The sequence below is a fragment of the Heptranchias perlo genome, chromosome 1 (assembly GCF_035084215.1).
Source record: "Heptranchias perlo isolate sHepPer1 chromosome 1, sHepPer1.hap1, whole genome shotgun sequence".
Lineage (NCBI taxonomy): Eukaryota > Metazoa > Chordata > Chondrichthyes > Hexanchiformes > Hexanchidae > Heptranchias > Heptranchias perlo.
Window position 1 is genome coordinate 168,398,702 of NC_090325.1, and position 13,119 is coordinate 168,411,820.

The 13,119-nt window shown below is 43.8% G+C and overlaps 1 pseudogene; it reads left to right on the forward strand.

Annotated features, from left to right (window-relative positions):
* Positions 1-408: 408 nt before the first annotated feature.
* LOC137321333 (PHD finger protein 23-like) lies at positions 409-948 on the forward strand (annotated as a pseudogene).
* Positions 949-13,119: the final 12,171 nt, after the last annotated feature.

Genomic DNA, 13,119 nt, shown 5'->3' on the forward strand with positions numbered 1-13,119 from the left:
CGCCAGAACACTGGCCCTAGCATGGTTCAGATGAAGGCTGTCCCAACGGCACAGCTCACACTTTCCCGCGTACTGGTGCCAGTGCCCCATGAATCGAAACCCATTTCTCCCACACCATGAATTTAACTCTCTAATCTTATTTACCCTATGCCAATTTGCTCGTGGCTCAGGTAATAATCCAGAAATTATTACCTTTTGAGGTTCTGCTTTTTAATTTAACTCCTAGCTGCTCATACTCCCTAAGCAGAGCCTCTTCCCTAGTCCTACCAATGTCGTTGCTACCTACGTGGACCACAACAACTGGATCCTCTCGCTCCCCCTCCCCCTCCTGCTCCTCTGCTCTGCAGTTAATATACAGTTTTAGATTCATTATATATAATATATGTATATTATTGTATAGGATGGTAAAATGGATTCCACCACCTGAAATCGGATGGTGTGCTGCTCGACAGACTGAAGTTGACGGATTTTCTCTACCAGGGTCTAGAAGAAGAGAGAGAAAAAGAGCAAAGGGTTGAGCATGGAAATGGAGCGGGCCTGACAGGGAGAAGTTCAACTTCGCCACAAGGAGCAAAAAAAGAAAGCTGAAAACAGAAACAGCTGAGAAAAAGATCAAAAGCTCGTTGAGTGAAACAGACTCAGATGAGGAGGTGGTGAAAGAAAGCTTCCTCTCTAAGCCTCTGAGACCAAATCCAGAGACCACTTATGCTGAGAACTATTAAATGGAAATTAAAAGAGTGCCTCAGTATGGGAAATAGTCATAGTGGTGAACCTAGGTCTAGTGAAGGTGAAATGTAGATAATGGATAAATATATCATGGTGGAAACAGATGACGACTCTTGGGGCTTGGTGACATGTTATTGTCAGAAGCTTTTTTCAGGCAGCCCGATGATTGAATGTAATCAATGCAACACCTGGATCCACCTGTCTTGTGCCAAAATCTGAAAGCCTAATGGGGCAATTTTAACCCCCAAGTGTGGGTGGGTTGTGGGTGGGTGAGAGGTTAAAATAACAGCTTTTTGGAGCGGGACCGGATCCCATTTCTAATGTGCCCACTTCTGGGTTTGACCCAGGCGTGCTTGGATGCACGCGCACAACAGGCACCCGAGAGTCCCACTCCCACTTAAAGCCAACAGGCCGATACTTAAAGGGGCAATGCACCTCACTGAAATAGTCCAATGTTTTTGTGTGTTACAAAAGTAAAATGTATTTTACCTTACCCAATTGTGTTTCCCATCGCTTCCAATTCATGTCAGGTGAAAGCAGGTGGGAAGGGCCGGATCCATGAGGTGAATGCCTTTATTGCACTGCTTGTGGGCCCGGAGGAGCAGGAACATAAGAACATAAGAAATAGGAGCAGGAGTAGGCCAATCAACCCCTCGAACCTGCTCCGCCATTCAATAAGATCATGGCTGATCTGATCCTAACCTCAAATCTAAATTCATGTCCAATTTCCTGCCCATTCCCCATAACCCTTAATTCCCTTTACTTCTAGGAAACTGTCTATTTCTGTTTTAAATTTATTTAATGATAAAGCTTCCACAGCTTCCTGGGGCAGCAAATTCCACAGACCTACTACCCTCTGAGTGAAGAAGTTTCTCCTCATCTCAGTTTTGAAAGAGCAGCCCCTAATTCTAAGATTATGCCCCCTCGTTCTAGTTTCATCCATCCTTGGGAACATCCTTACCTCATCCACCCAATCAAGCCCCTTCCACAATCTTATATGTTTCAATAAGATCGCCTCTCATTCTTCTGAACTCCAATGAGTAGAGTCCCAATCTACTCAACCTCTCCTCATATGTCCACCCCCTCATCCCCGGGATTAACCGAGTGAACCTTCTTTGTACTGCCTCGAGAGCAAGTATGTCTTTTCTTAAGTATGGACACCAAAACTGTATGCAGTATTCCAGGTGCGGTCTCACCAATACCTTATATAACTGCAGCAATACCTCCCTGTTTTTATATTCTATCCCCCTAGCAATAAAAGCCAACATTCCGTTGGCCTTCTTGATCACTTGCTGCTCCTGCATACTAACTTTTTGATTTTCTTGCACCAGGACCCCCAGATCCCTTTGTACTGCAGTACTTTCCAATTTCTTGCCATTAAGATAATAACTTGCTCTCTGATTTTTCCTGCCAAAGTGCATAACCTCACATTTTCCAATATTGTATTGCATCTGCCAAATCTCCGCCCACTCACCCAGCCTGTCTATATCCCCTTGTAGGATTTTTATGTCCTCCTCACTCTCTACTTTCCCTCCCATCTTTGTATCATCTGCAAACTTTGATATGTTACACTCGGTCCCCTCCTCCAAATCGTTAATATAGATTGTAAAGAGTTGGGGACCCAGCACCGACCCCTGTGGAACACCACTGGCTACTGGTTGCCAGTCCGAGAATGAACCATTTATCCCAACTCTCTGCTTCCTGTTAGATAACCAATCCTCCACCCATGCCAGAATATTACCCCCAATCCAGTGATTCTTTATCTTGAGCAATAATCTTTTATGTGGCATCTTGTCGAATGCCTTCTGGAAGTCTAAATACACTACGTTCACTGGTTCCCTTTTATCCACCCTGTACGTTATGTCCTCAAAGAACTCAAGCAAATTTGTCAGACATGACTTCCCCTTCATAAAGCCATGCTGACTTTGGGTTTCATCTAGGCCCAACAAGCTCACCTGGCGCAACATGAACGTGCGATCGGCCAAATCCCACCACCCCCCTCCCCATGATGCTGGACCCCCTGATTCTGATGCTTGACCCCCCCCCGCAATCCCCATAGTGGTTGGAACACCCCCCTCCCCCCATTCCAGGTGCTGAATGGACCTCCCCCCGCTCCCCCCCACCCCGATCCCATGCTGGCTGACATTCCCCCTGCCCTGATCCCATTCTGGCTGACACCCCCCGCCCTGATCCCGATGCTGGCTGGGCCCCCCCCACCGATGTCATCCACGCTCCTCATTTCCCTTCCCCCACCCCTCAGATTTGTTCCAGGGCTCACGACCTATCTCACTCTCCCGCCCCCCCCTCTCTGACTCGCCGATTCTTTCCCTTCCGACAGGCAGCCAACCAGTCAATCTGGCGATGCACTCATTTGGCTTCGGGGTTCCCCACGTGAATATCCAGGGACACAGTGGGTTCCCGTATCCCAGTTAAAATTATGCCCTATCTGATGCCTTTTTTTAATGGGAAATGTAGAGGTATGAAGGAAAGGAGGAAATCGGGCTCAGATCAGAAGAAGGTTCCTTGAATGAACAACTCATAAGCCATTTGCATGAGGTAAAAAAAATGGAATGAAAAGAGGGCAGACGGTCAGCCTAAGAAACCTTGATAAAACCCAAAAGGGAGTTACTTTATTTGAACTGTGGAGATTACAGAGTAAACCATGCAGATAGCAATGGGTAGGAAGGCTTCCTCTTTTCCCCTCTTCATGCAGCTCTCCTCCCCAGTGTGGAGGATTGAGAGATAATGCTTACAAGATATGTGCAGCATATGTGTTATGTGCTCATGTTTTATAGCTAATAATCATTAGGGCAGCCAGTTATGGTTGTATAACATATGTCTCAGTCTAAGGCCATTTTGACTTTGTGTCTTTTCTATTAGGGTTCCTCCTTCTCATTTTCATCTGCAGATTGCGGGGCGATAAGATAGAAGTGTTTAAAATGATGAAAAGTGTGATAGAGTAGACGGAAGCAGATTATTTCCAGTGAGGGATCAAGAACGAAGGCCATAGATACATGATTAAATGTAAGCAATTTAGAACAGAGAGCAAGAGAAACGTTTTTACACAGAGAGTTATGAGGCCGTGAAATTTACTTCCAGGTTTAGTGGTTGAGGCAAAAACTATGTCAACACTCAAGATCAAATTGGATAGGTGGATGAAGCAAAATGGGTTGTAGGGCTATGGGAACAGGGTGGGTAAATGTGATTTTAACTATTTGCTCGCATGGAGGGTAAATGCCGACGGCATTGTTCCGCTGGGATGGGACTTCCACCCACCCCTCCAACAATGTTGGAATGCCAACCGAGAAGTCCTGAGAGTGCTGCAGTGAGAGTGCTGCTCCAGCACCAGAAGAGGCAGCCAGGAATTTAAAGAGACAAAAGAGCCCAATGATCCAATTGGAAGAATCCCCGAATTCTCCGAATTTTACAACTTATTTTTTTCAGCCTCTTCATATGTATACTTCATTCTTGGTAGTATAGTTAAAGTCACAGGTTATAGTGCAATTAATATGCATGCAGATGGTGGAATTTAAATTGTATTACAAAAATTTCATTTAAATATCTGTCGGGTGAGACTGTGAAAGGGCTCAGCTATAATCTTCTCCATAGCTGATTGACTTAGTAACAGCTCATTGTCTCGACTCACATAGGAACATTGGTCATCTGGATAATCTAGCTAAGGGCAACTGGCACCTGTGGAGATGTTGGGCTGTAGTTCATGCCAGGAGGGGAGAAAATTGGGACGACAAGGCGAGCAACACAACTGTATGACTGCTGCCAGGGAACCTGGCTAATTGGCTACCTGGCTAATTGACATACATATATTAATGAGTATCGGAGGCAAAATTTCAATGTTTGCAGATGACACGAAACTCGGAAATGTAGCAAATAGTGAAGAGGATAGTAACAGACTTCAGGAGGACATAGACAGACTGGTGAAATGGGCAGACACAGTTTAACGGAACAAAGTGTGAACTGGTGCAATTTGGAAGGAATAATGAGGAGAGGCAATATATACTAAATGGTACAATTTGAAAATGGGTACAGGAGCAGAGGTTCAGAAATCTTTGAAGGTGGCAGGAGAAGTTGATAAGACTGTTAAAAAAGCATATGGGGTCCTGGGCTTTATAAATAGAGGCATAGACTACAAAAGCAAACAAGTTATGCTAAATCTTTATAAATCACTGGTTAGAGCTCAGCTGGAGTATTTTGTCCAATTCTGGGCACCACACTTAAGGAAGGATGTCAAAGCCTTGGAGAGGGTGCAGAGGAGATTTACTAGAATGGAATGCAGGGATGAGGGACTTCAACTATGTGGAGAGACTAGAGAAGCTGGGATTGTTCTCCTTCGAGCAGAGAAGGTTAAGGGGAGATTTAACAAAGGTGTTCAAAATTAAGAAGGGTTTTGATAGAGTAAATAAGGAGAAACTGTTTCCACTGGTAGGAGGGTCGATAAACAACGGACACTGATTTAAGATAATTGACAAAGGAACCGGGGGAAGGTGAGGAGAATTTTTTAATGCAGTGATTTGTTATGATTTGGAATGCACTATTTGAAAGGGTGGTGGAAGCAGATTCAATAGTAACTTTCAAAAGGGAATTGGTTAATACTTGAAAGGGAAAAATTTGTAGGGCTATGGGGAAAAAGCAGGAAAGTGGGACTAATTGGATAGCTCTTTCAAAGATCTGGCACAGGCACAGTGGGTCGAATGGCCTCTTTATGTGCTGTAAGATTCTATGAAGTAGTGCCTGGTTTACATGCAAGAGGCTCCTCTGCAGCTCTGTCCCACTGCTCGAGCTCCATTGACATCCTGACGCGGCGCGTCTGTCGGGAAGGGCACGGTTTGCTTGAGTTGGGGCCGCGGTCCGCCAGGTTCAACGTGAGCCCTCCAGTGCCACCTTGTGGCTGGGGGCTAGTCGACAGCAAACCTCATGAAAGGGACCAGTGATCCTCCCAATCTAACCCCCTGACCGGACGTGGGTGGGGTCCAGCTGCATCTCTACTTGAGAACTGGTTGTGGCGCTGCTTTCAGTGGGGGGGGAGGGGAGGGGAGGGGAGGGGGGGCGCTTTGATGGAACGTAACCCTGTCACGTGTAAAGCCAGGCCCTTCAAGCAATGATGATCCATAAAGGAGAACCTCCGATTCTCCGGGAAGTTACGTTAAACTTGTATAGAACCTTGGTTAGACCAAACTTGGAGTGCTGTGCACAGTTCTGATCTCCATATGATAAAAAGGATATAGAGGCACTGGAGAAGGTGCAAAAAACATTTACAAGTATTATACCAGAACTAGGAGGTTACAACTATCAGGAAAGACTAAACAGGTTGGGGCTCTTTTCTCTAGACCTGATAGAAGTCTTTAAAATTATGAAGGGGTTCGTTAGGGTAAACGTAGAGAAGATGTTTCCACTTGTGGGGGAATCCAAAACTAAGGGTCATAAATATAAGATCGACACTAATAAATCCAATAAGGAATTCAGGAGAAACTTCTTTACCCAGAGAGTGGTTAGAATGTGGAATCTGCTACCACATGGAGTGGTTGAGGCAAATAGCATAGATGCCTTTAAAGGGAAGCTAGATAAACACATGAGGGAGAAAGGAATAGAATATTGTGTTGATAGGGTTAGATGAAGTAAGGTGGGAGGAGGCTCGTATGGAGCACAAACATCGGCATGGACCAGTTACGCAAATGGCCTGCTCGTGAGCTGTAAATTCTATGTAATCCATGTAAAGTTGTTTTTTGTTTGTGCTGTGCATTGTGACCAATGACCACTGTATTTTATGTAGTTGGTGTGTAACTATGTTCACACACTAGGATTAATGATTGTGACAAAATCATATGGCCCTGAATTTCTCAATGTCAGTTACGCCATTGTTATGCCATTGTTGAGCTGGAAAGTTGCACTGTTCACCAGCTGAGGAAGCTATACACAAGTTTCGTGGGGTAAGTTAATTTAAATAATTTTGGTGCAGCTCTGGTGTAACGAGTGTAGAAACTGTGTGACTTGCACACACACATCACCGCCCCCACCCCGGAGACACCTGTGCCACAATGGTGTAACTCATTATAAGCACCCTACAGACGCTCGGTAGCAGCAGAACACTGTCTGACAGCAAGGCAAGTAGCCGAGAAGTGCTTTTCTCAGCAATTTCCACCAGATCACTTGATGGCATCTCTCACTCATAGCATCAGTCCATATTGGCACCATACCCACTTAAGTGCCGGCTGTGCCCACTGAGCACCACGCCAGGGCAGCAGACGGAAGAAGCACAACTGGCTTCTGTGATGAAAACGTTCAAGCCCTCCACCAAGAGGTACAAGACAGGTGTTTTGCACTCCTGAATCTCCCTTTCAGTAAGTTGAACACCAACATCTATTGTGCTGCCTGCAAGGAACTGGCTCTCGCACTGACTCCCAGTTCCTTCACACCCTGGACTGATCAACAGCCCAGAGAGAAGTGAAAACACTTCACAAGGGTAGGCAAGGGTAGCCTGTTACCACGCTGTCCCTTTCCTCCCTGTCCACCCTGGGCCTCACTACATTCTTCATCCTTAAAGCAACACTCACACTACTAACTGCTCCTTCCAGTGGAGAGAGATGGTTTACATTACAGACGGGCTGGATATCCAGGGAATTGAACCTCTTCCTATTCACATATGTCAGTGGCTTCTCGGTTTATGTCTTCTGTGCCTCAGCTTGTTATTTTGGCATCCTGTACCCAACTATCCAGAAGTACCTTGGCTCTGTGCCTCTGCTGCCTGGGGTTGATGGCAAAGTGGATGAATTCAGCTGCTCTATGAAAGAGGCCATCCGTCACCTGCAGGATACATGCCCTGACAGCTCCCTGTTAAATGTTGCACCGATCCTCTGTGGTAGTCTGGAAGGATCCAGAACCATAAAAATTGAGGGCTGCTGTCACTTTAATGGCCACAGACAGAGCAGTTGTAGCAGCGGAGCATGTCTGCAAATCATTGTGATAAAGTTGGCAGAGATGTCCATTGGTGTCCTTGGAGAGGAGCAGCTGTCAGATGCACAGCTCCTCGGAGAGATCCTTCTAGGACCGGTGCGACCTGTACACCTGATGGGCTGCTGTCTTCAGCCATATTATCTGATTCTCTTGGCCTGGGCATGCTACTGCTACAATTCCTCCTTTGTTATGATGGTATAGAGTGGTACGTTCATGGGGAAATCAGTCCCTTGTCCGAAGTTAATCTGAATGTGGGTTTGGGAGTCAGAAAAGTCCCAAAAACATTTCTAGGAAAAATGGAAAGCATTACAGTAAAATGAAGTGCATATGTCATTGGTTAAATAGTGAAGGAAGTGGTTGAAAAAAATTCCTCGGAAGCCTGTAATCAGTAAGTGATGTTGGTCATCTTCAGATCACCAACTTCTCACTTACACTTCTGTGAAGTACTAGGGGGTGCTGTCGGACCGTTTCTTTGGGTGTAAAATTACACCAATTGCAGGAGCGACGTAAACCCAGGAAACTTCCATGTACTTGAATAATGCACCTACACAAGTGAGCCCTGAGGAACTTTGATGGGCATAAGATTTGCACTTTTAAAATTATTGAGGAAATTTGCATTCAGTACAATAACGGCAAACAAGCAGCATAATGTGCTAAAACACAAATTTACTCAATCTTCGTTAGCACAATAACAGTGTGACAAGTGCTGAAGATGACAAAGGAATTCAGGGCCATAAATTTGTCAAAGAATAATCCATAGTTAATCATTAGGACTTTCTATGGTTAGCTATGTGCATATAATTCTAATCTAGTAAAGCTTTCCATTTGGGACCGACTTTATTTAGCCCATGTACAAAATCTAATCTATAAAATAAAATGTAAAAATTTACAATAGCATAATAGAATTGTGTGTATTTCTGATTCTGTTTTTATCAATCCTATGGAGCGGAAACAGTTTCTGCCACACTTTCATTTCTCGTCCAGTCAATAACAACACATGCTATTTTCCACCTCGGGATCCTGAACACCAGCACACTAAATCAAACTGTAGGGAATGCGTCTTTTTTTTCCCAAATATCTGACATACCTCAGTTGTTCTCGATGTAATGATAAAAATAATAAATTCCAGCCACTGAGGGCAAGATCAGTGTGCTGCAGGATGAAGAATGGGCCCCCCGGCAACTGAGAAGAATAACATTATCTCTTTGAGCTTGACTTGTTCATCGTTGAGTTGCAGGATGAACATATTTTCTGTACAACTCTCGTGCTCACCCCTATTGCACGGAATAGACTTACAAGTAATCTCAATAGTCTCTGCATTCCAAAACTAACCCTAACCTGACAATAGAGATTGTGTGACGATAGTTACTCTGAAAATTATAAATGGAAGATATATAAAATAAAAATGGGCAATATTACAGCCAATTCTTTGATGTTTAAATGTATGTATCTGCTTTGTTACTGTAGGTGAGGTCTTTAAAATACAGCCCTAGTCCTTGTGGTAGACTGGACTGATACACATTGCCACAGGATCTGGGGGCTCAGTTCTGTTCTGCCTGAACGCTCATGCACGTCTGAGCAAATTATGCAAATCACTTCATGAATATAAACAGCTTAATTTTGCCCATGAACTGGATCATACTTCAGTTTGCATATGCAATTCATTAATGCAGGTTTTCATTCCATATTTAAGTATATTTAACCTCAAAAAGAGTTTACAGATCCATTGGTTTGCATTTTCTGGAACTGTCCTGCAAATCTGCTGTAAAAGTGATTTGCTCATTTCCAGAATGTGTAGTACTATGGAAACAGTATTACTACTGAGATTTTGCATTCAAATGAGGTTTGCTGATTACAGATATTAATAATTTTAAAATAGCCTAATAATAAATTTTTAATTGCAGGAGTTGACTAAGGATGGAGCACATTGTTCATCGTTGAGTTGCAGGATGCAATTCATTAATGCAGTTTTACATTACATATATAAGTAAAATGGACCCTTATCCAATGACACTGTAAACCCATGTTGAATGCAATTGATTTCTGGTTTGAGGGTTCAAAATTCAGATCCTCTCAAACTGCAAGTCTAAAATAGATACCTTGTCCAGTACAGCAGGGACATGATTGTGAACATACGTCAAAATAGCCGTGTATCTTCTCTAGAAGACTATAGAACAGTTTCACTTTTTCTAATTTGTATAGATAAGAATAAGAATCTTATTTTGAACTTGTTTTAGGATCGGTAGTGGACAGTGACCATCATTGCTTGTGGTTTGTTACATTTACCCATGTTACAGCTCATCTGAAGAATGCAGCAATTGAAGAGTGAAGTAATTAACTGGTGCCTTTGGTACCGTCTTGGCAGCAACTCCACATCCTCAGGAATTGAATCTTCTGAAGCATCATCCTCCTGCTCATCCATGGATTCCTCCAGTGCTATACACCGCTACATTATACAGAATACAGCACACTATCACAATCTTGAATACTTTCTCTGGTACACGTTGTAAGATGTTTCTTGAGTGGTCAAGACTTTGGAATTGTTGTTTGAGGTAAGCCAAATGCCTGCTCACTGAGCATCGCATTTTCTTTCATGGGGACCCTTGTAACACACTTCTACCCTCTTGCAGGGCCTATAAACGTGTGTCATCAGTCATGGTTGTAGTTTATAGCTGGAATCACCTAGTAATGATCCATTCAACTTTCCACCTGCATGGAAATGCTGTGTAACATTGAACTGTCCCAGGATATAGGAGCCATGACTGCTACCAGGTATCGAGGTGTAAGAAGGATGGACTAACTGCACATTTAATGAGTGGAATCCTCTATAGTTACGGTAAAGCATGGCTTGGACTGATGGAGGCAGCCTATAACTCCTTGCTTCTTTGGAAAATTGGCAATTTTCTAAAAGCCCTGCTGCCTGGCAGTACTTATTTGCTAAATTGGAAAGATCATATGGAAGCAGTGTTGTAAGGAAAACAATTCTGGGGGTGAAATTGGTCTTGGACAGTAGCGCAAAATGGGGTGATAGCAAACTGGCCGCCTGTTTCACACCTCGCCCGATTTACTTTTCCATTGACCTCAATCAGGCGGGGTATAAAACGGACTGCTGATTCACTATCACCCGTTCTCTGCTACTGTCCAAGTCCAATTTCACCCCCTCTGAGTTGTTGTTACTTTAAATGCTAGAGGCAGGACTGTACAAACTAAGGACTGGCCCTCGAGCTTCACATATGTGATTGTACAGATTAGTGATCATAACCTTGGTTAACCAAAGCCTCTGCATGCACTGGTATTCTGTGAGTGCTGGGTACTTTGTCCTGACCCTGTAAATCTACTGATGTGGATGGGCGTCTCATGCCAGTCGTCTGCACAACCTTCTTTGTCTTTCAACCCGAAGCTTCCAACGACTGTGCAGCAAGAAGAAGTCACCTATTGCAAAATGACTCAGTCCAGTTGCAGGCATTCATGCTAACTGCTGCTGCTTTTAAAGGCCTCTTTGAAAAATGTGCAGACGACTGCCACTGTTTGGAATAAAAAAGAGGAGGGCTGCACGGGAACACCCTCACTGCTACTTAATTGGCCTTAACAAGCTTTAAAAGAAATACATGCTGAAAATTTCCTCCAGTGGAGAGCTCTAACTAGCCTTAGTAGTGCAGACAGTAACTGTCTTTCCCCTGTTTTCTGCCACTTTTATCACCCATGCCTGTGGTGGTACTAAGCCACAATTTCAGCAGAGAGTGTAAGAACATAATAAATAGGAGCAGGAGTAGGCCATACGGCCCCTCGAGCCTACTCCGCCATTCAATAAGATCATGGCTGATCTTCGATTTCAACTCCACTTTCCCACCCGATCCCCATATCCCTTGATTCCCCTAGAGTCCAAAAATCTATCTATCTCAGCCTTGAATATACTCAATGACTCAGCATCCACAGCCTTTTGGGGGAGAGATTTCCAAAGATTCACAACCCTCTGAGTGAAGATATTCCTCCTCATCTCAGTCCTAAATGGCCGACCCCTTATCCTGCGACTATGCCCCCTAGTTCTAGACTCTCCAGCCAGGGGAAACAACCTCTCAGCATCTACCCTGTCAAGCCGCCTCAGAATATTATATGTTTCGATGAGATCACCTCTCATTCTTCTAAACTCCCGAGGGTATAGGCCCATTCTACTTAATCTTCCCTCATAGGACAACCCTGTCATCCCGGAATGGGGCTCCTGAAGTGAACACAGCCAAAGTGTTTATCCAGTTCGCTGATAACCTGAAAAAGTTGATATTACCTGTTTTGTTTTAAGTATGTTCTAATTGTTTTGTTTGAATTATAGGATAGAAATTACTGTCAATGATGTTATTCTATGAACCCTTAGTACAATGGTATCAAATTTCTCTCTGTTATTTTAACAGATGCGCTAATCCATTAAGTGTTCATATGATAACATCCTTGACAGTATATGTTCGAACAATAATCTTTTCTGAAACACAACTGTATCTTGTAACGTAATGACAGAGCTCTGTTGTAAAATAGCTCTTGTAACCTAAATTAGGCTACCTGCACAAAGATATTAAATAAGTGAAATAATTGACCTTCAAATTAAAACATTGGCCCAAATATTGCTCTCCCTACTGCTTGGAGAACACTCATTTCCTAGGTGAGGGAATGTGGGCAAAGACCCTTTACATTGTCCAGGAATTCTGGGTCTTCCACAAAGGACAGACATACAATAGTCTTGCATTACACTTGGAAATAAGGAAGGGCATTCCTGGGCCACCCACCTCAATTTCCCCCAGCTTCGTCCAAGGGGGAAACCATTTCCAGTGGCACCCTAAAAATCTGGCAATGGGCTTTGCATTGGATCCAACAGCAGCCAGGCTCATGACTGCAGGCCTGAAAGGTTGCACCTGTGTTCTCCTCCCCATTTCTTGGCCTGTGCCAGGATTGCAACTGGCCCATGCTAATGCCCAGGCCCACAGAGCTTTGAGGCCTGGATAAGTTTTGCACTTCTCAATGGCTCTGCCTATCTACTGCCCAGGTGGGCAGAGCACTTTCAGGGCCATTGAGGTTTCTAAAATAAATTTAGTAGAAAATTCATGGATTCATTTGAAGTAAATGTGCCCGATCATTTGCATGTTGTTTCCCTCACTGTTATTAGCCTGGTTCTGAGCTTTAAAACATATGTATATTTTTCTACGCATTTGGTGAACAGCATCTTAACAGTATCCAGTGGTATTCCTGGGAAGGCTGATGGGTATTAGTGAACAAAGGACTAAAAATGTATTTGTGCTATTTGTGGAAATGGGCAAAATGGACATGTCCCATTTGGTCTATCCCATATCTTACTACTAACGCCATGGTACATTTTTACAAACCTATTCTAGAAAGTAAGAAGGAAATAAAGGTTTTGTGGGCCCCGTTATTTTCATG